Here is a 23639-nt window from a genome sequence, read left to right as displayed (position 1 = left end):
TTCAGAGGCTGACCCTCTCAGATGTATGACATTTTCAGTTTCCCATCTTCTGGGGACATCTGTTAATTTATGCTGAAACCCCGTGATACCAGCCACTTGGCCTAATTATTACTCTTGCCTGTCAGGGTTTTGTCTGTTTTCTACTACTAAATTTCTGTCACTACCTACTGTTGGTTCACCACCTCCCAGTTTCTATTTTCAAATCCTTATTCCTTCCAGTCACATCTCAGGAACCTCTGTCACTGCCTAAAAATGACAATGACAGAGAGTGAAATGTACTTTATAAAATTTCTCTGGTGAAGGAAAGCCCCAGCTGAATGGATTCCATTAAAAATATGAGATAAAGTAGGGCCATAGAAAAAACAGAAGATTTTATTTTATTTTATTAATCTTTATTGTTCAGAGTATTACAGATGTTCCTCTTTTTTTCCCCCCCATAGCTCCCCTCTACCTGGTTCTCACCCCCCCACCCTCCCTAGGCCCTCGCCCTCCCCCTACCACTGTCCTCATCCATAGGTGTAAGATCTTTGTCCAATCTCTTCCCGCACCCCCCACACCCCCTTCCTCCTGAGAATTGTCAGTCTACTCCCTTTCCATGCCCCTGATTCTATTACATTCACCAGTTTAATCTGTTCATCAGATTTTTTATTCACTTGATTTTTAGATTCACTTGTTGATAGATATGTATTTGTTGTCACTTTGTTTTTCATAATTTTTTATCTTTACCTTTTTCTTATTCTTCCTCTTCTTAAAGAATACTCTTCAGCATTTCATATAATACTGGTTTGGTGGTGATAAACTCCTTTAGCTTTTCCTTATCTGTGAAGCTCTTTATTTGACCTTCAATTCTGAATGATAGCTTTGCTGGGTAGAGTAATTTTGGTTGTAGGTTCTTGCGATTCATCACTTTGAATATTTCTTGCCACTCCCTTCTGGCCTGCATAGTTTCTGAGAAATCAGCTGACAGTTGTATGGGTACTCCCTTGTAGGTAACTAACTGTTTTTCTCTTACTGCTTTTAAGATTCTCTCTTTGTCTTTTGCTCTTGGCATTTTAATGATGATGTGTCTTGGTGTGGTCCCCTTTGGATTCCTCTTGTTTGGGGTGTTCTTCGCTTCCTGGACTTGTAAGTCTGTTTCTTTCACCAGATATGGGAAGTTTTCTGTCATTATTTCTTCAAATATGTTTTCGTATCTTGCTCTCTCCTTCTGGCACCCCCATAATTCGGATGTTGGCACGCTTGAAGTTGTCCCAGAGGCTCCTTACACTATCTTCATATTTTTGAATTCTTTTTTCTTTTTGTTCTTCCGGTTGGGTGTTTTTGGCTTCTTCGTATTTCCAATCTTTGACTTGATTCTTGGGATCCTCTAGTCTACTGTTGAATCTCTGTATATTTTTCTTTATTTCAGTCAGTGTATGCTTAATTTCTGACTGGTGCTTTTCCTTCTTCTTTTTTTTTTTTTTTTTTTTGCATTCTCACTAAGATCCGTGAAGGTCTCACTAAGTTCCTTGGAGGTTTCTAGAAGATTCTTGAGTAACCTTATAACTGTGCTATTGAACTCTTTATCCAGTAGTTTGCTTTCTTCCATTTCTTTTATTTGTGACATATTTCTTTGTCTTCACATTTTGGCTATGTCCTTGTGTTTGTTTCTATGTATTGGGTAGCTGCTAAGTCTCCTTGAGTTGATAGAGTGGCCTTGTGTAGTAGTTGTCCTATAGGGCCCAGTGGCTCAGCCTCTCATCACCTGAGGTGGACACTTTTGCTGCACCCCTTTGTGGATTGTGTGCACAGTCTTGTTTTAGTTGAGCCTTGATTGCTGTTGGTATCACTGGGAGGAATTGACCTCCATGCCAGTTGGCTGTGAGGACCAGCTGTGTCTTCTGTGCAGGAGACACCCTTATGGGGCAGAACTTGCTTCAGTGGGGCTTTGGTGCGCACTGAGTCTGCCCCCTGAGTGTGTCACTTATGGATGTGAAGAGTTGTAATCTGGTATGGTCCCACACTGACCACTGGGTACACTGGCTCTTGGATCTCCAAGGAGGTGCAAAGTCAGCCACTGCCTGGGGCCACCAGCAGGAGCTACAGAGAGATCTGCAGATTCCTCCTCTTTGTATCGGGTTTGGAAGTGCCCAGACGAGGCCCAGCTGTGAAGCAAGGCAGGCTGGTGCTGGTGTGGCCTTGGGTCTTCTTTTGATAGCTTTGGGGCTCCCTGACCCAGCTGCTGCCTGTTTGACAGGTTTTAGGCTAAGAAAGGACAGGCCATTCATATGCAAAAGCCACAGTGCACAGCTTGGGTGGGGTTGCAATTGGGTAGGGTGGGGTCTCAGAGAAGTTCTAGGGCAGAGCAAACAGCAGTGGCTTCCAGTTAGCCCTGCACTAGAGGTGACCGCTGCGCATTCCTGCCCCGATGCCAGACAGTCCAGTTTCTCCCGTATGTGTCTGGGTTCCCCAGAGTCTCACCTGGAACTGGAGTTTAGAGCAAGAGGGAGCTTGTATCTCCCTCCTGATTAAAAAAGCAGTGGACCCAGGTGCCAGCCCATTCCACCCCTCCACACCTCCTACCAGTCTCAATGCATTTTCTTCTTTACCTCTCTGGTTGTAGTACTTCCACTCAGCCAGCTTTCCTGCAATTCTGGATGATAGTTGTCCTATCTTTTAGTTGTAATTTTGATGTGGTTGTGAGAGGCAGCAAGTACAGGTGTTTACCTATGCCGCCATCTTGGTTTCTTCTCAAAACAGAAAGTTTTAGTATTAAGAACCCAGATGGGCCCTGGCCGGATTGCTTAGTTAGTTAGAGCATCATCCTAATACCCCAAAGTTGTGGGTTTGACTCCTGGTCAGGGCACATACAAGAATCAACCAATGAATGCATAAATAAGTGAAACAACAAATTGATACTGATCTCTAAAAATCAATAATAAAAAATAAACAATGTGGATGGAAGGTTGAGGTTATAATTTAGAAATTGTAAGATGAAGTGTGAGGAGGAGAGTGAGGGAACTTAATTGCTTGGCTTTATCACCTCTGAAATTTAGGTAGAGATGTTGCCTATTGATAATGAAATAAATTGCAATGGCTCCAACAGAATGAAAAAAGGAAATGTGTAATGGTTTATATGGGGAGTGGATATATAGTCAACCAAGAATGAATACAAGGATTGTTGAACAGCTGTGGAATAAGTCTCATTATGGTTCCTGTAACATTTGGGAGCCCAGAAATGGACTGGCCAATAATTAGTCAAGTGTGTTTATGAAGTTTTTCTAGGATTATATTCCAGGATTAAAAGCAGTTTACAAAAATATATCCAGCATGACAAAATAAAATTAAGTGTATGTTGTTGCAAAGGAGAAAAAAAAGGTTAAAAAGAAGATGGAGCTTAAAATGATTATAATACTCAGACAAGATTTATGGAAGTCTGGGAATGGACCATAAATGAGTCGAGAGCTTTGTAGTAGCTCTAGCAAATGCATTAATTAGGCAAAACACAAGGAGTGTTGGCATTGAGAAAATACTGGCCTGAGGTCTTCTCTGAGAATCTGTAATCTAATGAAAATGGGGAACATGCTTTGGTTTGGCAGAAATAGCCCTAGGGAAAATCAGTCTTGACTATAAGAAAGTTTGTAGAGATGCTTCATTCTTTCTGGTGTTAGAAATCTACAGATGTTAGTGGGCAGAATTAGATTGGATTAGAACAATTAGAGTCAAACTCCATTAACAATGAAAACACATATGTCATTCAAGTACTATTCTATAGGAAGTACTTATAAACTTTAAATATTTCAAAATATTGGTTTACCCATGATCATCAAAGCAGTCAAGTTATATTCCTTCTCATTTGGGGCTTACATTCAATTTCAGATTGTCAAAGCATTCTCAGACAACCAGTGTTTTCATCAGAAACAATTACAAGGAAAAAGTAGAGAATACTTTCTGTGCAAAATATTCTGAAAGAATCTAGTTTCTAGCATCTTATCTAATGCCAATGAAATGATTGGGTGATCGTAATACAGGCCAGTGAGACGTGGAGAATTGGTAGGTAGTGGTACAGTAGTGAGCATAATCATATGTCTGATTTTAAAGACCAAAGCTGCTTTGTATTTTCAGTGAGAAAGCAGGTAGTTAAAAATTCTATATATAGGTTTTACATCTCAGAAACTAATTAAGGGGTTTTACCTTGACTGTAGCCTTATTTAATAAAATTTTTACATTTTCTTAAATTGACTTTGCACCATTTTTTAATAAGAAGGATTAGAAAATATTCTTTCATGTATTAAATGCATTAAGTTGGAAGCTCTTGTTTTAATTAGTTGGAGGATGGATTACTTTGCAGAAACATTGCACAAACAAGTTGCTTAATTATTCTCTCAGATATTGGCTAGTGATGAGACCTTATGATCAAGTAGCAAAGGGTGAGCAGATCTAGGAATTATTTTATGTTTGACTGACTGAATAATGACTCAATGAATGAACATTTGCTGAGTGAGGTACTTGAGATAAAAATATGAAGGCATGGCCTCTGCTCTCAGAGTCTAGTCTACCGGAAAATAAACTACTACAGTGTGGTAAGTTCTCTGATTAAATGCTTGTATGCTGGGAAAGTGGTGAATTGGGAGCTAGAGAATTCTAAAGGATGAGACATTTAGTTGAATGTTGAGAGAAGTTACTCACTTGGTAAAGGATCTCCTAATTCAATGCAGTATAGAGACCTTACACAGCATAGATCTTTGAAGAGGGAAGGGTACACCCTCTGTGTGGTAGGGAAAAGGCAGGGAATGGCAGGAGATGAGACCAGAGTGGTAGGAAGGGGCTAGAATAGGAAAGAACTTTTGTGCTAGGATAAGGAGTGTCACTTTTTAAAAAATATATATTTTATTGATTTTTTACAGAGAGGAAGGGAGAGGGATAGAGAGTTAGAAACATCGATGAGAGAGAAACATCAATCAGCTGCCTCCTGCACACCTCCTACTGGGGATGTGTCCGCAACCAAGGTACATGGCTTGGTCCGAATCGAACTTGGACCTTTCAGTTCTCAGGCCGACGCTCTACCCACTGAGCCAAACCAGCGAGGGCAGGAGTATCAAAGCTATGTGGAAACGTGGGAGAATTTTGAGTAGAAAAGGTATAGGACTAAATTTGCACTTTGGAAAGACGGCTCTGGCAGCAGTTTAGAGAAGGGATCAGATGTGGGGAACAATATTGTTGGTAACTTGATTATCTGGGATATTGTAGTTAGTAGGTGAGAAGTGGCAGTCCTGAATTAAAGTGGGAATAGTATGGTGAGGAGAGAATCACATTCTGAGCTGGAGACTCAGAGCCAGATGAGACGTGGAAGATGATGGGAAAAGGGGGTTGAAGAGAATTTGTGACCTTCGGATTCAGGCCTCAGGCTTTTTGTTTTGTTATTTTGAAGTGAAGTTCAATTTAACATGAACAAAATTAACCATTTTAAAATGTACAATTTAGTGGTATTTACTACATTCACAGTGTTGTGTAATAACCACCTTTATCAAGTTCAAAAACATTTTCATCACTAGGCCCTGATTGGGAATTGAACTCACAACCTTCTGGTATACAAGATAGTGATGCTCCAACCAACCGAGCTGCCTGGCCAGGACTCCTCTTTTTCCATTCAGTAATTTTGCTTGGTTGCTGCAAATCTTTCTTTTCCAGAATTCTGACAAAGTTGATTCTGATAGTTTTGCTTATTCGGGGGAGGGTTGTGGAGTTTCCTAGAGGGATGGGCCTTGGGGCTACCTACTGCATCATTATTTTGCTGATGTCACTCCCACAGGTGGCTTTTTAAAGAATAAATTTGATGGAAGAGGTGAAGAGTGAGCTACAGAGAGATATTTGAGAATTATCAGATGTAGATAGCTACCCAGGGAGAGCATATTTCTTGAGCAGTTTTCACGGGAAATATTAGAACTCATGTTTATATATTTTAAGAAGTTTTTTTGTCATTTGATATGGAATTCATATAAAAGAAACATAACTTCTAAGTAAATTATAAATATAAATACGTATGAATCTACTACCCAACTTAAAAAAACTAAAACATTAATGTTTCTTTGAAACTTTTGTGTTATATGCAATCCCATTCTTTGCCTTCCCCCATCTTCCCCCAAAGGTAACCACTGTATTGATTGTGGGTGCTGCAGGGGGGCTTATATTCCTGTGTTTTCAAATAAAACAGACCACAAAACAGCTTAACTAGATATGTACATATCCCCAAGCAGTGTGTTGCTTATTTTTATTTGTTTATGATCTTTATAAAAATGGAAATCTATAAGGAATCTTGTATGTTTTACATTTTTCTTTCACTATTGTTTTAATAGTATCCATGTTGTGTATAGCTACATGCCATTCTTTTTAATGAATGCATGAAACGTAAACGTTTATATGTCCTACAGTTTATCCATTCTCTTCTTCTTTTCTTTTTTTGAGTTTTTACTTTTTACAACATTGTTGTTGAAGGTATTACATATAACCCCTTCCCCCCCCCCCATATCCGTTCTCTTCTTGATAGGCAGTTAGTTTTAGTTTTTATTATCTTTTGGCCAGCATGAACAGTGCTACTGTGGACATTTTTATTCATATACACAAGACATATACTACAGTGTAGTGTTTCTATAGGAGTGGAATGCTGAGTCATGGAGGATACACAGGTCATTCTAGTTCCTATTCTGTTGTATTACATTGAAATTTTAGATAATTAATTTTCAAGTTTTGTTCTTTAAGATTGTAAGCATTTAAGACTAAAATTCTTTGCAACTTGTTACTTTGACAGCATTTTCTTACATGTCTACATTTTCATTACATTTCAACTGTTTTAAACTTCCATTATGATTTTATTTTTGATCCACAAATTATTTAGAAGTGTGTTTTGAAATTATCACATGTAGGTGTTTTTAGTTTTTTCTTTCTGTTAATAAATTATATATTAGTGCATTGCATGGTGATCTGCAAAGTTGGTTGTATGATACTGATTCTAGGAAACTTAGTCTTTCTGGTTTAGCACATAAGCACTTCATGTAGATGCTCCATGTAGAGGATACGAAGCCTTTAATTTTGAAGTTGAGGATTTTCTGTGTCCATTAAGTCAACTTTTAACATTTCTTTTTTTAGATCTTTAAATTTAACTAATTTTGTCTGCTTGACCTAGCAATAATAGAGAGAAGTAATTTATACTTTTCGCCTTACAGTTTTATCAAAATTTGCTTTAGATATTTATATGTATTCAGTGCATACAAGTTTAGATTCTTATATATTATTGGTGAATTGAAGCTGTTTAACACTAAAGATGCCTTTTGCCTACTTTGTCTAATATTAACAAGGTTATTCCACTATTCTTCAGTTGGTATTGGCAATGATTTCATTTTTCCATTTTCTGTCTTTTAGAATTTCCATGTTTTTTATATTTTACTGTGTCTCTTATTTATACTAATAGAAGCATTTGGATGGCAGGTGGGACATTTCTGTTTTATCCTTGTTTACTGGCTTAAGGTCTATATATTTTACTTATCTTCCTTTGTATAATAACAACAAAATATAAGGTTAATCAATATCTTAAAATCCACATCTTCAAGAAAAAAAATACAAAAACCTCACCACATCTTACTACCTTAACCACCTTCTTCATTCCCCACAATTTACATGATATTGTTCATAATTTTCACTTCATTTTTAATCGTGCCACAAATTTGGCATTGTTATTTTTATAGACATGTTTATTTTTCTTTAACTGTATTTTTATTGGCTGCTTTGCTTACTATTTCTTCTTATTACTCAGACATTTTTAATGGAGCATTTTCTTCTTAAAAATATTTTTTAGAAGTTCTGTTAGTGAATGTTAAATGGTGGTAAACTTCTATTTTATATTTATCTGAAAATGTCTTTATTTTACTTCAGTTCTTGAAAGATCAGGGTACCCAATTCTAGGTTGACATTTTTTCTGGTCATCTGTTCTTTCTGCAGTAGAACATTTTTGAAATGTCTTTCTAATGAAAAATGTAATCTGCAGTTTAATATCTGTTATATGTGGGCCTAATAAGAATAATCTCACGACGAAGCCTCCTAATAACCTTGTACAAAGTTTTTATTAGGTTACTGGCAGAATTGCTATACATTTAAAAACTGAAATATGAGTAAAAGAACTTTCCATACACATATGTGGTGACTGCCCTTAGGTTTGTGGCTAGAGTCACTATAATGCTTATTATTGTGTATGGCTTTTGTTTGCTTATACTAAGCACCCATTTTTCAGAGCTCATACTTTATTAGTTGTTGATAACTGGGAAGGCTGTCTGTATTTCAGTCTTTTAAATCTTATTTTATAACTATTACCTGATTTAAGTCAGCGTAAGTGGATTTTTTAAAATAATGTGTCACCTATTTCCTTTTTGCCCCCATGCTGTTTCCAGTCCTTGTCCATATATTTAAGGAGGGGGGGGAGATGAACATAACTGTAACCAGAAGATAGATATCATTCTGTGTTCTTTTTTCCACCTAGTATTATGGAATGAATGCTTCCCACCACAAAGGGTTTGCCATGAATCAGCAGACAGTTGGCAAAGCCCAGGTGTGTTTTACCTCCGATGGGGAAGAGTCGTCGTTTTGTGCCGTTAGACATTCCAAACACTCAGGTAGATTTACACAATCTGTCAACAATGCAGAAGGTTACAGGGGTCCTGCAACAGCTATAGAAGTTTTATAAAGGGTAAATTGGTTTGGTGTTGGTTTACCAGATTATATTCTCAGCTCCTCCCTTTGGTAAAAACCATCATGCCAATTCACCTTCTTAAATTTCATAAACATACTATTTGTGCTTGGTTTTCAAACAATTTTATTTAATACATAATAGTTAATTCAGTTGTTTCCAGTACATTTTTAGTAAATTATTTTATTGAAGGATTATATGCTAAGAAGTACCCAACGCATGAGTACCACTTGATGAGTTTTTACAATGTGAACAGAGCCATAGACCCAGCACCCATCTCAAAAAATAGAATATTAGTTTTGGCTATATTTTGTACTCTATACAAATGCACTCTTTTAGGTCTGGCTTCTTTCATACATTATTAGGTTTGTGAAGTTCATCTGTGTTGTGTGTAGTTCATTCCTCTTCTTTGTATAGTGTTCCAGCGTATGTCTGTCCCACAATTTTTTTTTTAATGCTTCTTAGTCCTGGTGGAAAGTAAATATTTCCACTCTAATGCTATTACAAATAGTGCTGCAGTGAACATTGTTACACGTATCTTTTGGTAACTATATGTTTACATTTCCAAATAGGATGACTGGGTTATAAAGTAGTATCTACTGAAACAGTTAAAACATGGTTGTACCAATTTACATTTTTATCAGCAGTGTTTCCGCACCCTTGCTAACTGTGTCTTGTGCATTTTAGACATACTAATGGATGTGTAGTGGTATTACTTTCGGTTCTAATCTGCATTTCCTCAACTAATGTAGTTGAGCACCTTTTCCAATGGTTATTGGCCATTTGGACATCTCTGTTTGTGAAGTGCAAATCTTACCCAAGTTCCTAATGGGTTGTCTGCCCTTTTTCTTGATTCCCAGGAGCTCTTTCTACATTCTGAATATGAGTCCTTTGTTGTGTTACAAAGATCTTGTACTCTGTTGCTTATTTTATTTTTCTTCACTTTTCAATTTATTTTGTTGATTGTTTTGCTTCATCCCAGACCAAGAGATTTTAAAGCTATCAAATAGACAAAAAGCAAACTTGGAAATGTCGGAGGAAAAGCTGCTACTTTTACCATTCTGCTTAACTCAGCTGCATCATCTCTGACAATGAGTCTTACTAGATGCCCAAATAAGAAGTACTCTTATGGTGTTTAATGTTCAGGTTCTGACCAATAAGAAGACAACTTTCTTTGGTGGCTATTCACTTTCTTTGATTGATTATCTCATCTGGCCCTGGTTTGCATGTCTGGAAGCACTGGAGTTAAATGAGTGAGGCATTTGAATATGTTGTGCATATTTTAGGACAATGATAATTAGAATAGTTTATGTTTACCTTTTTTCCTGAACAAAAATTAAAATATTTTCTGCAACTTATGAATAGGAAAAAACAGAGTGCAAGGAAGACTTGGTCATGTTATATACCTACATTCACCATTGCTTCCCATCTGGGGGGTTAAGTAGATTTATTATTATAATATTTTTGCCAGTTTGTTACTACTCTATGATAATTATAATAATGGTAAGAGAAAAGGGAGGAGATAGAGTCCATATTCATTGAATTTTTTGTATCACTCATGCTATATGTATATCTTTTCTTCTTTAGTTCTCACTGTAGTCCCACCTTACTTCTATTATAAATGAGGAAATTGAATTTGAAAGTTGTTTAGGTGACTTCCCAAGGTATCATGGTATATTAGTGTTGGGTCAGGAGTCAGGACACAAATGCTCATGTGTTTTCTGCAATTCTAGTGTCATTTAATTTAAGATATCCTATGGTGATTTTCTTTATGTAGTTCAGCAGGCAGACTGGGTGCCTACTCGTATAGCTCGATGTTAGATATGCAAAAGAGCCCCCTCCCCTCAACTAATAGTATTGCTGCACTATCATTCTCTGTTGTTTCAAAGGCCTATGATTAGATTTACTTTTAGGATTTGAAATGACTCTTATGCCATAAATCACAAAACATGTCTATCATAAGTATCACTTGTAGTTTTGACAGTTTCTATAACTGTTTGCCTTCCTCTGCCCAAACTCCCATTCTAGACTAACATAACATCTATATACATAAAAGGCTTATATGCTAACTGTCCAACCATCTGGGTAATGATGTCACATAGCAACACCCAATTTCCTCTCCCTAGCAACTAGCCTCCTTGCAGTTTCTTCAGCCCAGCAACACGACTTGCTTTATAGCCAGATAGAAACACTTTACACTGTAACCAAATGTCTGTGAAGCATTTTCTCGTGCCTCATCTCATTTGATCCACACAGAAGTCCTGGAGTAGGTAGACTCAGTGGAATCCTATTTTCTTTTCATTAGCCAGAAAACAGAGATTGAAAAAGCTTAGAAATTTGACCCGACTAAAAAGAAGAAAGAAATGGTGGACCTTGAAAATAACTTCAGGTTTTCTCACTGCGCAGAATATAGTCAAACACTGCTGCAGTTAAATATTTTACCCTTTGTTCTCCCTGCGTGATCTACAATAATAATCTGCTTCATGTTTATATTTACTGCTGTGTTGCTGACAATTACCTGAAAGAGAAGTTGGGGTGCTTCACTGGGCTGGGAAAAGTTTAGCTAAATCAGAAAGCAGGTCTAATTAAACAAGTTTATTCTATATCTATAAAAGGCTAAGTTGACTTGCAAATTCACAATACATATAAAGCTCTCACTGGCGCCAATCGCACGTGTGTTTCCATCTGTCATTGTCAATCGTGAATTTGGTTGACACTTCTATTAGAGAAAGGGGAATAGCAATATTAAAATATTCTAATTAATTTCCTTTCAATGTGCACGAATTCGTGCACCGGGTCACTAGTATAATAATAAACGAATATGCATTTTTCCTCTTCCATACTAATTAAAATAACTTATCATGTACTTACCAGCCCAACATTCAGAGACTTTATTTACTTGTGGATTGGGAAGCACTATTTGTAATGCGTAGATGATGGTCTGTTTTGGGAGGGGAGTAGGACAATATTTGTCAATAGGAAATTATTCTGCATACTCATAAAGGGTTTGTAGAAAGAAATAGAAATCTCATTATTGTAGATAGTAGAAACTTTAGAGCAGCGGTTCTCAACCTGTGGGTCGCGAACCCTTTGGCGGTCGAATGACCCTTTCACAGGGGTTGCCCAAGACCATCCTACATAATTACATTATGATTCATAACAGAAGCACCATTACAGTTATGAAGTAGCAACGAAAATAATTTTATGGTTGGGTCACAACATGAGGAACTATATTTAAAGGGCCAGAAGGTTGAGAACCACTGCTTTAGAGGGATGTTTGAACATTCACACTCTTTACTATAGAAATAATTTCAAACTCTCAGGCTACTCAAACATCAAAAGATCAGATATTACTTATTTTGAGTTACTTTTACCTATTCGTATTCTTTTATAATTTTGCAGACTTTGTGATAGTATGTCTATTATATTTGTTAACTTTTTAGTCTGTATTTAAGTAATATTTGAAAAAAAAAGGCCCAGCCCGCCTGGTGTGGCTCCGTGGTTGAGCATCAACCCATGAACCAAGAGGTCCAGGGTTCGATTCCCATTCAGGGCATATCCCCAGGTTGTAGGCTCTATCCGCATCAGAGGGCATTCAAGAGGCAGCTGATAGTTGTATCATCGTTGCTTTTATTTCTCCATCCTCCCTTCCTCTCTCTAAAATCAATAAAAACTTTTCTTTTTTTTTTTTTTTTAAAGAGAGACCACCAGACAGGGTGAGAGATGCAGAAGACACCACTGGTCTGTCAGCTTTTTTTTTTTTTTCTTTTAATATATTTTATTGATTTTTTACAGAGAGGAAGGGAGAGGAATAGAGAGTTAGAAACATCGATGAGAAAGAAACATCGATCAGCTGCCTCCTGCACACCCCCCACTGTGGATGTGCCCGCAACCCAGGTACATGCCCTTGACCGGAATCGAACCCAGGACCTTTCAGTCCGCAGGCCAACGCTCTATCCACTGAGCCAAACCGGATAGGGCAATAAAAACATTTTTTTAAAAAAAGGCCCAGATTCTTGTATATAAGATGTCTATGTATAAAATTGGGTTAGAAATTAAGTTATATAGAATCTTAGGTAAATAAAATTTTACTTAATTTAAGATAGCCTGGATTGCATATGTAAAAATTCTCAAAGGGTATGGGCAGCTTTTTAAAAATAGGCTATAGTGTGTTAGCGCCATCTACTGCTGACTGAGCATAATTACCTACTGTAATTATGTTTACATTCGGATTTTTCCCAGTGCCATAGTCTTCAAGTCCTGCATATTACTGTAGGTATTCTCACTTACTTGAGCATTCTGTAGAATCTGGATGTTTGGGGATATTCAAATGATATTCTGTCTATGTTCATGGTTGCCTTTTTAAAGATCTTGCTTAATAATTCTTGTCAAAGTACCAGTGTCAAATTTTCTATAATGTTCTTGACAATTCCCAATTTTAAAGTTAAGGCTAGCATCCTCGTTTTTAAAATTTTCTAATTGATATACTATTGTTATGGAACTGGTGGATTAAAATTGGGGTTTAAATTGAACGCCCCATTTGTAATTGAAGGGCTGTCCATGGAAAACTACATCTCAATATGTTACTTGTTATTTAATTAATCGAATTGTCCAAATCTGCATAGCACAGAATTGAGTGTATTGGTAATTTAGAGGAAAACAAAATACTATAGTCATTTTCTTGGAGTTAATTTGCTAATGGAAAGGACATTGCACAAATAGGTTCACATAATACACTGATTAAGAGCATGGGCTTTGATGTTAGACTCATGAGTTTAAACATTGGCTTTACCACTTGTTCTACTTGTGACCTTGAGGCCATTAATCTTCACCTCTCTGAGCATCAGTTTTCTCACCTGTAAATTACACTAATAATAAAAATAGTACTTACCTCTTGGGATTATTGTGAAGTATAAATAATAAATACTCCTTCTAAAGCACATAGCATAGCTTTTGGCACATAGTAAACATGCAATAAATATTAGTTGCTATCATTGTCATTATTAATATTATATCACTGTTTATATGTTCATAGTGAATATATAAAATTATTTCAATAAATAATTTTTATTTTAGTAACGAATACCTGTTTTGAAACCTATAATGTTTGAATAAAATATGTTAAGGATATAAACATTCCAAATGTATACTGTTAGTTTCTGCACAACATTTAGTGTAGAAGATGGTGTGGTAAAGTGGACAGAACAAGGCCTTTTGAGTCTCCAGTCTAGCTTGTCAGTTACCAGCAGTGTAACTAACTTGCAGCAAATTATTTAACTGCTCTAAAGCTCAGTTTCTTCATCTGAAAAATGGGTTGTTTTGAGGATTAACTGATGTAATGTGTGTATAAAGCCATTCTTGGTAGACTTAGTAGACTAACAACATAAATGTTAAATCTGCCTTTCAATAACAATATACTACAAGTTTACTAACGTACATATTTCTATAATTTTGCTTTATATTAAAAAATAAAAAGATATTGCCCTGGCCAGTGTGGCTCAATTGGTGGGAGCACCTTCCCATGCACCAAAGAGTTGTGGATTCGATTCCTGTATGGGGCACATACCTGGGTTGCGGGTTCAGTCCCCCGTTGGGGCGCAAATGGGGGCAGCCGATTGATGTTTCTCTCTCACGTGGATGTTTCTCTATCTCTCTCCTTTCCTCTCTCATCAATGAAAAATATATCCTCAGATGAGGATTAAAAATATATTAAACATCTTTTATATTTGTTGGAGCTTGAGAAGTATAAAAAGAAATTGTGACATCCTCAAGAAGTATAATTGAGGAGATGGGATATAAATATTTAAAGGTTTTTATTTTAATTTGAATAATACAGTAATATTTGTATGTGATTGTTAAATTATACAGAAAATATTTTTTTAGGATTTCAGAGATGAATGGCCTCAAGGTCACAAGTAGAACAACTGGTAACGGAGTATTTTTTACCCTGGACCAAAATTACCCACTAACTTCATTATATTACTAGAGGCCCAGTGCACACAAAATCTGCGTGAGCAGCTCGTTTCCGCTTGCCTCAGTGGCCACCCTGCCATCACCAATTGTAGCTCACACCCACTTGTAGCTCACACCCCGCCCTCTGCTGCTCCTAGCTCTCCATTGCTAGTAGCTCGTGCCCCACCCCGCCCGCTGTGAGAGCTACTGCTCGTTTGGTCGTGACAGTGACCACGGGCCTTTTATAATATAGATTTTGGTAGTAGTGGCCTCTTGGTCATTGTAGGAGGACATAAAGAATATAAAATCCACTTATGGATTATTAAAAATGTTTATTGATTACATGTTGTCTACCAGCATTGTGATCCAAGTCTGTGGAAAAACCAGTATTTAAGGTGATGGTGGGGATGTATGTGATGGTGAAATGATCAACTGAGTGTTGTTTCTGAGCATGGGAAATGCTCATAAATATATGAATGAATGAATGAACGAATGAATGAATGCCTCTGCATCACAGTTATACTGAGACTAGTGTTCTTATTACACACTAATTTAAATTTTTGTGTATAATTATAAATAGCTAGTTCCCTCCTGTGTCCTCTGGGACTTTCCTTCATCAGGATATGTCTTTACCTGTTATATGTCTTTCCTCTTTACCTGTGTGAACCAGCAACCCCAGCCCAATTCCAGTCCTCTGTCTTCCTCACTCCCCAATCATCTATATGGCTGTGGTGTGGCCGTTCCCTCCTCCTCACCACCCTGCCACCCACAGTTCTAAAATTGTCCTTTTGCAGATATCACCAATGACTTGCTGACTGTCAAGTCTCAAGTCCAACTAACACTTTTTGGTCCTTATGTTATGGATTTCTCTGTCTTTGCATTATTGTCTGTCACTTCCTGCATTCTCCCGGCCTCCCATGCACCGTTCTCTCCTAGTCCTTCTCTCCTTTGGCCTTCTCCTTTCAAGTCTCATTTTGCTATTTGTTTTTTCCATCCCCAGCCCCTATTTGTTTTTTCCTTCCTTCCTTCCTTCTTTTTCTGAGATTTTTATGAGTTTATTTGAGTCAAACTGATGAAATGTGTTGCGGAGCAAGATCTCAAATGCTCCCCAGTTTTCCCCATTTAATAATATTTCTCAGTATTATTTTTGTTCATTAGATGCTCTCAAGTGGTGGTTTGATAGTTATATTTTTGTTAATTGTATAACTGTGGCTTCCATTTGTTGTCATTTTTGAAATAAATTGTTCCTATTACACAGCAATCATTTCAGGGCCAGCCTAGAGGGGTAGACCATTTCCATTTCAGTCCTAAGTAAATAACATAAGAGAGGATGTGTGTTCCAAGTTCTAAATGGTAACAGCTTATTTATATAGCTTTTCCAGTGGATTTAGTATTTGACATAAGAGAAATATTCAGATAATCGAAACTTAAACTTTCAGATAGCTAATCTTATTTTAACCTTCTAACCTTATTTTAAATTTTTGAGACGATTATGCCTGATGTCAACTCAACGTCAGCACTAGGGTGATGAGTTGTCTTATATGGTTTCTACTACTTAATCTGTCTTGTTAGGTTGAAAGCTACCTCTTCCTGGACGGAGATAGCAGCTTGCCCTTTTCATTTGCTTTTAATCGCTTGAGTCCCAGAATGCCAGATAATCAAGTTTTAAGAATTGTGTGATAAATAAGAGTCAGTTATTCTCAAACAAGATCTAAGAACCAGAGTGTATTTCCTTGGTGCAGCGGCTTTATAAGAACGTTTTCAGCTGTTCAGAGTTGGCTTTCATTCCTGAGTGTCTAACTTGTGTACTGAACATCCATGCTGCTGCTTACCTACATGCACCTCCCATTCGTGTATAGTTCATCTAGTTCTGGTGTTTTCTGGAATCAGTTTTGTGCCGTTTATATTGTTGTAGTTTATTTATCATGGGTGTCACTTGTTTTTTAACCATTTCTATAACTCCCTGCCTCCGCCTGCCCGAACTCCCATCCTATACTAATGTGACATGTAATAATAAATAACTGTGCTCTGTTCATAGAGCCCTCTGGGCAGAGCAAGAGGCCTTAATTTCTTTTCTTTCAATAATATCAGAGGGCTTAAAACTTTGGTGATGGAGGTCCTGACTGAAAAGCCTCTATTTACACAAACATGCACATACATAACACAGTCCATGTGTATGTTTGTGTTTATATACAGGATTCTTGTTGCTGTTGGTTCACTACCAGAGTCCCTGTCTAGTGCTGTTCATAAGGAGTATTAGCGTCCACATGTGCATACTGGGCTCTTTGGTGGTGTGTGGGAAGCAGGGAGGGCTAGATACCGTGGTGGAATGTGGGAAATAAACTGAGTGGGAGTTTTCCATAAATAGTTTGATGCTGGCTTATGTTTTGGCATGTGCTGTAAATTTTTGATTACTGCCTTAATTATGTAAGGAATTGCTATGCGAAAATGTGAAGAAATTCATACTCCATTATTTTACTTTTTTTTAAATTTTGAGTTGCCATATTTGTTCTTTGTAGAAGCAGTAGAATATTTACATTCTGCTATCAGGCTGCTAGATTCCAGATCTGATTCAAAAAATTATTCACTTATGCCTTGGGACTTAAGGAACTGCATTTTCAGAGAGACACATCCAGCAGGCTTGAAAATGGGCACTCCAAGGGGATTCAGGACTGACCTACCAATGCAGCCCTCTGGTGCCCAGATGAACAGAGGAGCCCCTGGGACTTCCAACAAGCCCCTGGGACTTCCTGCTCTTTTGTCCATACAAGTGATTGCAGCATGAATATAATTATTAATTATAATAATAAGACAAAGTTGGCCACAGCTTTTCAGTCCAGATGCCAGTACCTCTGATGAACAGAATGGCCCCAGAAAATCCCCAGCCAGACCTTTTTAACCACTTATGTTACTTAGTCTTTTTGTGCCTCAGTTTCCCTGCCTATCAAATGATAAAAAGAGTTGTTGTGGGGGCTACATGAAATAATAGATGTATAAAGGACTTAGAAATGTGTGGAGTTAAGTAGTGTAATATTATTATCCTACACATTTTTTTTCCTGAGGAAAACACTGAAAATGAAAGTAAATTTTAATATATCTTCCAACTTTCGACTTCTGCAGTCTTCTGACATCTCCAGGAGAATGTTGTGATTGAACTATCTGAGCAATTTTAAGTTCTGTCCTAGCTTTCACAAGGAATCTGGTGAAATTATTTTACTTTTCACCTAAGGACTCTATTTTAAAATAGGACTAATACTTGCTGTATTCACCATGGTCTCCTCCCTTCTCTTTTTTAAACACATCTGGCTTCTAGGCAATGTTTTAGGCACTGGGAATGCAACTGTGAGAAAGCACGCATGTTCCTGTCCACTGTTAATAAAGTGTAAGAGGGGAGTCAGATGGTCTTACCTTTAATCAGACAGGTGGTTAATTTCTAAGCAGATCTCTGAGAGCATTTGACAGGGCGGTGGCCCCTGGCCTAGGCTTTAGGCTTACTTTAGGAACTTAAGACGTGAGCCAAAGTGATCAGTGTCTTTCACTAGGAAAGGAGTGAACAAGGCATGGTACGCATTTCAGGTAAAGATAGAAAGGAGCCATTATTATATATGAAGGATATGTATTTAACAAAAATAATGAATTCTAATTTTTTTGCAGTGATGGATTTTTCCTGTTAAATATACAGGGTGTCTCCCCAAAATGTATACATACTTTGAATGATTATTAATTCCAATAGGTTAAATCTGAAAAGAAAGAAAGATCAATTGAGCTATCAGTTAAAGTTTGTATAAATTTTTGGGGGGTACCCTATGTTTTGCCTAGGAAAATCCATATGTCAACATTTTTACACTTATCAGTAACTGGGGTAGTCTAAACTTTTAATAAATTTGTTATATTTAAGAAATGTAAAAAACAATTTTCATATAATCTGTAATTCCTAATATAGATAAATCATAATGAAATTTGGCTCACAATTAACTATGATTTTAAAATTAATTATATCTTTTTTAAAAGATATAGATTAGCCCAGCCAGTATGGCTCAGTGATTGAGTGTCAACTCATGAACCAGGAGGTCACGGTTGGATTACCAGTCAGGGCACATGCCTGGGGTGTAAGACGTTTATTCATGATGACTTGGATGTCAGATCACGTGGGTTAGAATAATCTTCATCACTTTCAAAAAATAGAGCACATTATCACTGTTTTTGTAAATTGGCACCACTTACTAGATAATAATCAATAAAAGACGGAGAATTTTGTTAGTTATTCTAAGTTTATTTGAAATTACAAATTTATAATTTTTGACTGATTTAGAACTATTCTGTTTTATAATTTTAATGTATTTTGTGTACTTATAGTCTTAGAAATAAATTACGTAAGTTGCTCTATGGTTTGTCTATACTTTATATACTGTTAAAGTACAAAGTTGAATAGACTGTGTAAAACCTAATTTACATCCTCTATCAACGATCACATTGAAGCTAATTTTTAGAAACTCCATGTTCTTTAAGACTTAAACATTTTTTTATTAGAATATTGGTTTTTAATTTTTTTCTTTACTTTATATATGCCCCCCATCACCATTGATCCCCATTATATCCTTTTCCACTTGTACCCTCTTTCCCCCCTGCAATCACCACACTGTCATCCTTGTCTAGAATATTAGTTCTTTTTTTTTAATATGTTTCTATTGATTTCAGAGAGAGGAATGGAGGAGAGGTAGATAGAAACGTCAATGATGAAAGAGAATCATTTATAGGCAGCTTCCTGCACGCCCCCTACTGGGGATGGAGCCCACACCCCAGGCATGTGCCCTGACTGGTAATCCAGCCGTGACCTCCTGGTTCATGAGTTGACACTCAATCACTGAGCCATACTGGCTGGGCTAATCTATATCTTTTAAATTATGGTTGTGTTTTTGATATGCTTATTTCTGCTTTTTTTTTTTTTTTCTTAATCATACCGGAATTTTAGCAGTTTATTTTTATAGTCTTTTCACAGATCCAATTTTTGACTTTGTTGATCTTCTAATATATATTTGTTTTCTATTTTAATAGTTTTTGCTCTTATCTTTATCTCCTTTTCTGTATTTATTTTGGGGGGATATATTTTGCTGGGTTTCACCCCCAGTAATCTTTAATCTTTATTCTAACATCCAAAACTGTACATTTTCCCTGAGTGTTACTTTAGTTGCCTCATGCAAGTTTTGATGTAAACTATTGTTATTGTTCATTTTAATCTCATAATTTAAAAAAAATCTGTTTCTGTGATGTTGACCCCTTTGCATTATATTTTCTATTATAAATTTTCCTTAGGTTTCTAAAGTTTAATCTATTTTGAAAAAATCCAATTTGTACATTTACTAATTATATTTGTCTGTTTCATAATTTATACCATCCTGCTTTTATTTATGCTAATCTGACCTTTCACTGTCCTTTGGTTGATTTTATTAGTCTTTTTCTATCTCTGAAGTAGCATGCATATGGTATAGGAGAAAAATAAATTTGTTTCTCTTTATTTCCTACCCCATCCCCACCTCTGCTCCAGTAAATGGTATATTTATAGGCTAGAGTAGAGACTTTTGGACACAGTTGCAGAAAGTGCTACCAGGTCTCTTGGGAAAGGAAAAGCTGTCAGGCAGCTAGTTTCTGCATCTCTATCTGAAACTTTGATGTCCACCTGCTTCAGTTTTGCTTTGCTGGCTGCTTGGTTTTACCTCCCTTCCCTCCCTCATTGACTCCTTGTCTCCCTCCCTTCTTTTCTCCCTCCCTGCTTTCCTGTCTCCACCCCTTCCTTTATTCTTTCTCTTCCTCAAATCTTCTTCTTTCTATTCTTGAATCTTCATATCCCCCCACAGCATGCTTCAAAAGTTGAAAAGCCCCTACTAGGTACTCCTGATTTGGGGATCAAGGAGAAATGATCAACAGAGGCCATATATGTTATGGACCTGCTTTGCTCTAAGAAAACCTAAAGAAAATCTCCTATGCCCTTTTAAATCCCTTTATAGTGATTATAACAAATCACTATATTCAAAGTACTTTTGTTCTTTCTCAAGCAGTGAGTCATCAGAAATAAATCTGGTGACTGCCCCTTTAAGTAGAAACTGCCCTGCGGCTGGTAGAACTTTGGGGCGACTTCTCCGGAAGCTCTGCCTCCTCCCCGCCCCCCGGGAGCGGAGCGTCAGTTGGTCCTGGAGGTAGCACCCCTGGAAGGCGCCCTGCTGTGCGCATCCTGAAACCTGTTATGTAGCCCAGAGCCGCTGTGAGTACTTGCTGTAATTCAGACGCTTTTGGGAGGGATTGTCCCTCAGTCGCCCTAAATGTTTTTTTGTTTTTGTTTTTTTTTTACCTTGAAAGGCAGTTGGCTTCTAAATAACCCACTTTGGAGGATGAAATTAGGTTCAGTTTTGCCATTTTGTGTGTGTGTGTGTGTGTGTGTGTGTGTGTGTGTGTGTGTTTCTAGTTGGAACATTTTAAAAGCTATTATTTAAAATTGTAAATGATTTAGGATTTTGTATTAAGCTTTTCGCTCAGAAAATATCTCCATTTATCCATACTTGAAAATGATGCTTGTGTACTTAGTATATTTTCTTTTCTTTTAATCCTCACCCAAAGATATGCTTATTGATTTTAGAGCTAGGGCAAGGGCTGTCGGGGAAAGAGAGAGAGAGAGAGAGAGAGAGAGAGAGAGAGAGAGAGAGAGAGAGAGAGAGAGAGAGAGAGAGAGAGAAACATTGATGGTTGCCTTCTGTATGTGCCTGGATTGGGGATCGAACCTGCAACCTAGGTATGTGCCCTGACCTGGAATTGAACCTGAAACCTTTTGGTGCGCCAGAGGATGCTCCAGTGGAGCCACGCTGGCCAGGGCACTTCAGTATATTTTCAATTTATACGTAAAGCATCAGTTGCATGGTTCTTTTGAAATGTTCTAATTTTTTGTGAATGCTTCTTAGAGCTGGTGAATTCTAGCTTAAGGTTTAAAATATTTGTGCGGTTTCTCTCTACTGTTCCTATTACTTAAACTATTTAAATGCTGGCAAAAGTACTTACCCAACTGTATAGTTCTACATAAATTTAAAATACTTCAGAGTAGTTGGTATTAATTATTCAACTTAAGAATTAATTTACAATTATAATTTTAAAACGATTTAAGTTTCAAAACGAGCTGTTAACGGGCTTAAAATTAGAGAAAATAGTTACAGGAATTTTGCAGTTAGCTTACTATAGAAAGACAGTTTATAATTAGTTCTATTTAAAGGGAGGGTGCTCAAAAGAATACTGGACAAATAAACTTGTAAGTCTTCCATAATTAAATACATAGATTCATGAATATTAACAGTTTGAATAAAATATATATCATACATTAGAGCTGAAATTGCAAATAGAAACTTTTCTGCTTAGCATAAATGAAAATTATTTTTTAAAATCAAATTTATTGGGGTTACATTGGTTAATACAATTATAGAGGTTTAAGAGGTACAATTCTATAATACATCATCTGTATATTATATTGTGTGTTCATCACCCCCAATCAAGTCTTATTCTATCACCATTTATCCCCCCTCTACCCTTTCCTACCTCCTGCTACTCCCTTCCTTCCCTCTGGTAATGACCATACTGTTGTCTATGAGATGTTTGGTTTTTTTTTTCTTAATCCCTTCATCTTTTTCACCGAGTGTCCCTCTACCTTCCCCTCTGAGAGCTGTCAGTCTGTTCTTTGTATCTATGAGTTTGTTACTATTTTGTTTATTAGTTTATTTTGTACATTAGATTCCCCATATAAATGAGATCATATGGTATTTGTCTTTCTCTGACTGATTTCACTTAGCATAATAATCTCAGGGTCCATCCATGCTGTCTCAAAGGATAAAATTTCCTTCATTACAAGTGAGTAGTAGTCCATTCTATAAATGTACCACAACTTTTTTTTTTTTTTTTTTTTTTTGGTGCTTTGGGGCTTGCTCTCTTTTTTTCCTTTTCTCTTTATTGATTAAGGTATTACATATGTGTCCTTATCCCCCCAGTACCCCCCTATCCCCACCACTCATGCCCTCACTCCCCTGGTGTCTGTGTCCGTTGGTTAGGCTTACATGCATGCATACAAGTCCTTTGGTTGATCTCTCCCCCTTACCCCCACCCTCCTCTACCTTCCCTCTGAGGTTTGATGGTCTGATCGACGCTTCTCTGTCTCTGTTTTTGTTCATCAGTTTATGTTGTTCATTATAATCCACAAATGAGTGAGATCATGTGATATTTATCTTTCTCTGACTGGCTTATTTCACTTAGCATAATGCTCTCCAGTTCCATCCATGTTGTTGCAAATGGTAGGAGTTCCTTCCTTTTTACAGCAGCGTAATATTCCATTGTGTAGATGTACCACAGTTTTTTAATTCACTCATCTGATGATGGGCACTTAGGCTGTTTCCAAATCTTAGCTCTGGTAAATTGTGCTGCTATGAACATAAGGGTGCATATATCCTTTCTAATTGGTGTTTCTGGCTTCTTGGGATATATTCCTAGAAGTGGGATCACTGGGTCAAATGGGAGTTCCATTTTTAGTTTTTTGAGGAAACTCCATACTGTCCTCCAAAGTGGCTGCACCTGTCGGCATTCCCACCAGCAGTGCACGAGGGTTCCTTTTTCTCCGCATCCTCGCCAGCACTTGTTACCATAACTTTTTTTACCCATTCATCTCCTGATGGACACGGGCTACCTCCAAATCTTGACTATTGTAAATAATGCTGCAATGAACATAGAGATGCATGTATTCCTTAGAATCAGTGTTTTGGGTTTCTTTGGATATATTCCTGGACGTGGAATCGCTGCATTATAAGGCAGGTCCATTTTTAATTTTTTGAGGTAACTCCATACTGCTTTCTACAGTGGCTGCACTGTATACATTCCCACCAACAGTGCATGAGGGTTCCCTTTCCTCCACATCCGTGCCAGTACTTTTGTTTTTTTTGCTTTATTG

General features: G+C 37.1%; 1 protein-coding gene across 2 annotated transcripts in view; it reads left to right on the top strand.

Moving 5' to 3' along the window:
* TSC22D1 (TSC22 domain family member 1) overlaps positions 1-23639 on the top strand; it is a 145788-nt gene that overhangs the window by 77568 nt on the left and 44581 nt on the right. The window contains exon 1 of one of the 2 annotated variants that reach the window (XM_036297353.1): positions 20859-20927. The exons of the other annotated variant lie outside the window; for it this stretch is intronic. The gene's annotated coding sequence lies outside the window, so the exon portion shown is untranslated. Of the gene's footprint in view, positions 1-20858; positions 20928-23639 lie in introns of those variants that run through there. 2 annotated transcript variants of the gene reach the window in all.

The sequence above is a fragment of the Myotis myotis genome, unplaced genomic scaffold, assembly GCF_014108235.1.
Source record: "Myotis myotis isolate mMyoMyo1 unplaced genomic scaffold, mMyoMyo1.p scaffold_m19_p_3, whole genome shotgun sequence".
NCBI classification, from domain to species: Eukaryota; Metazoa; Chordata; class Mammalia; order Chiroptera; family Vespertilionidae; genus Myotis; species Myotis myotis.
Note: the sequence above shows the minus strand (reverse complement) of the source record. Positions and strands in the feature narration are given on the sequence as shown.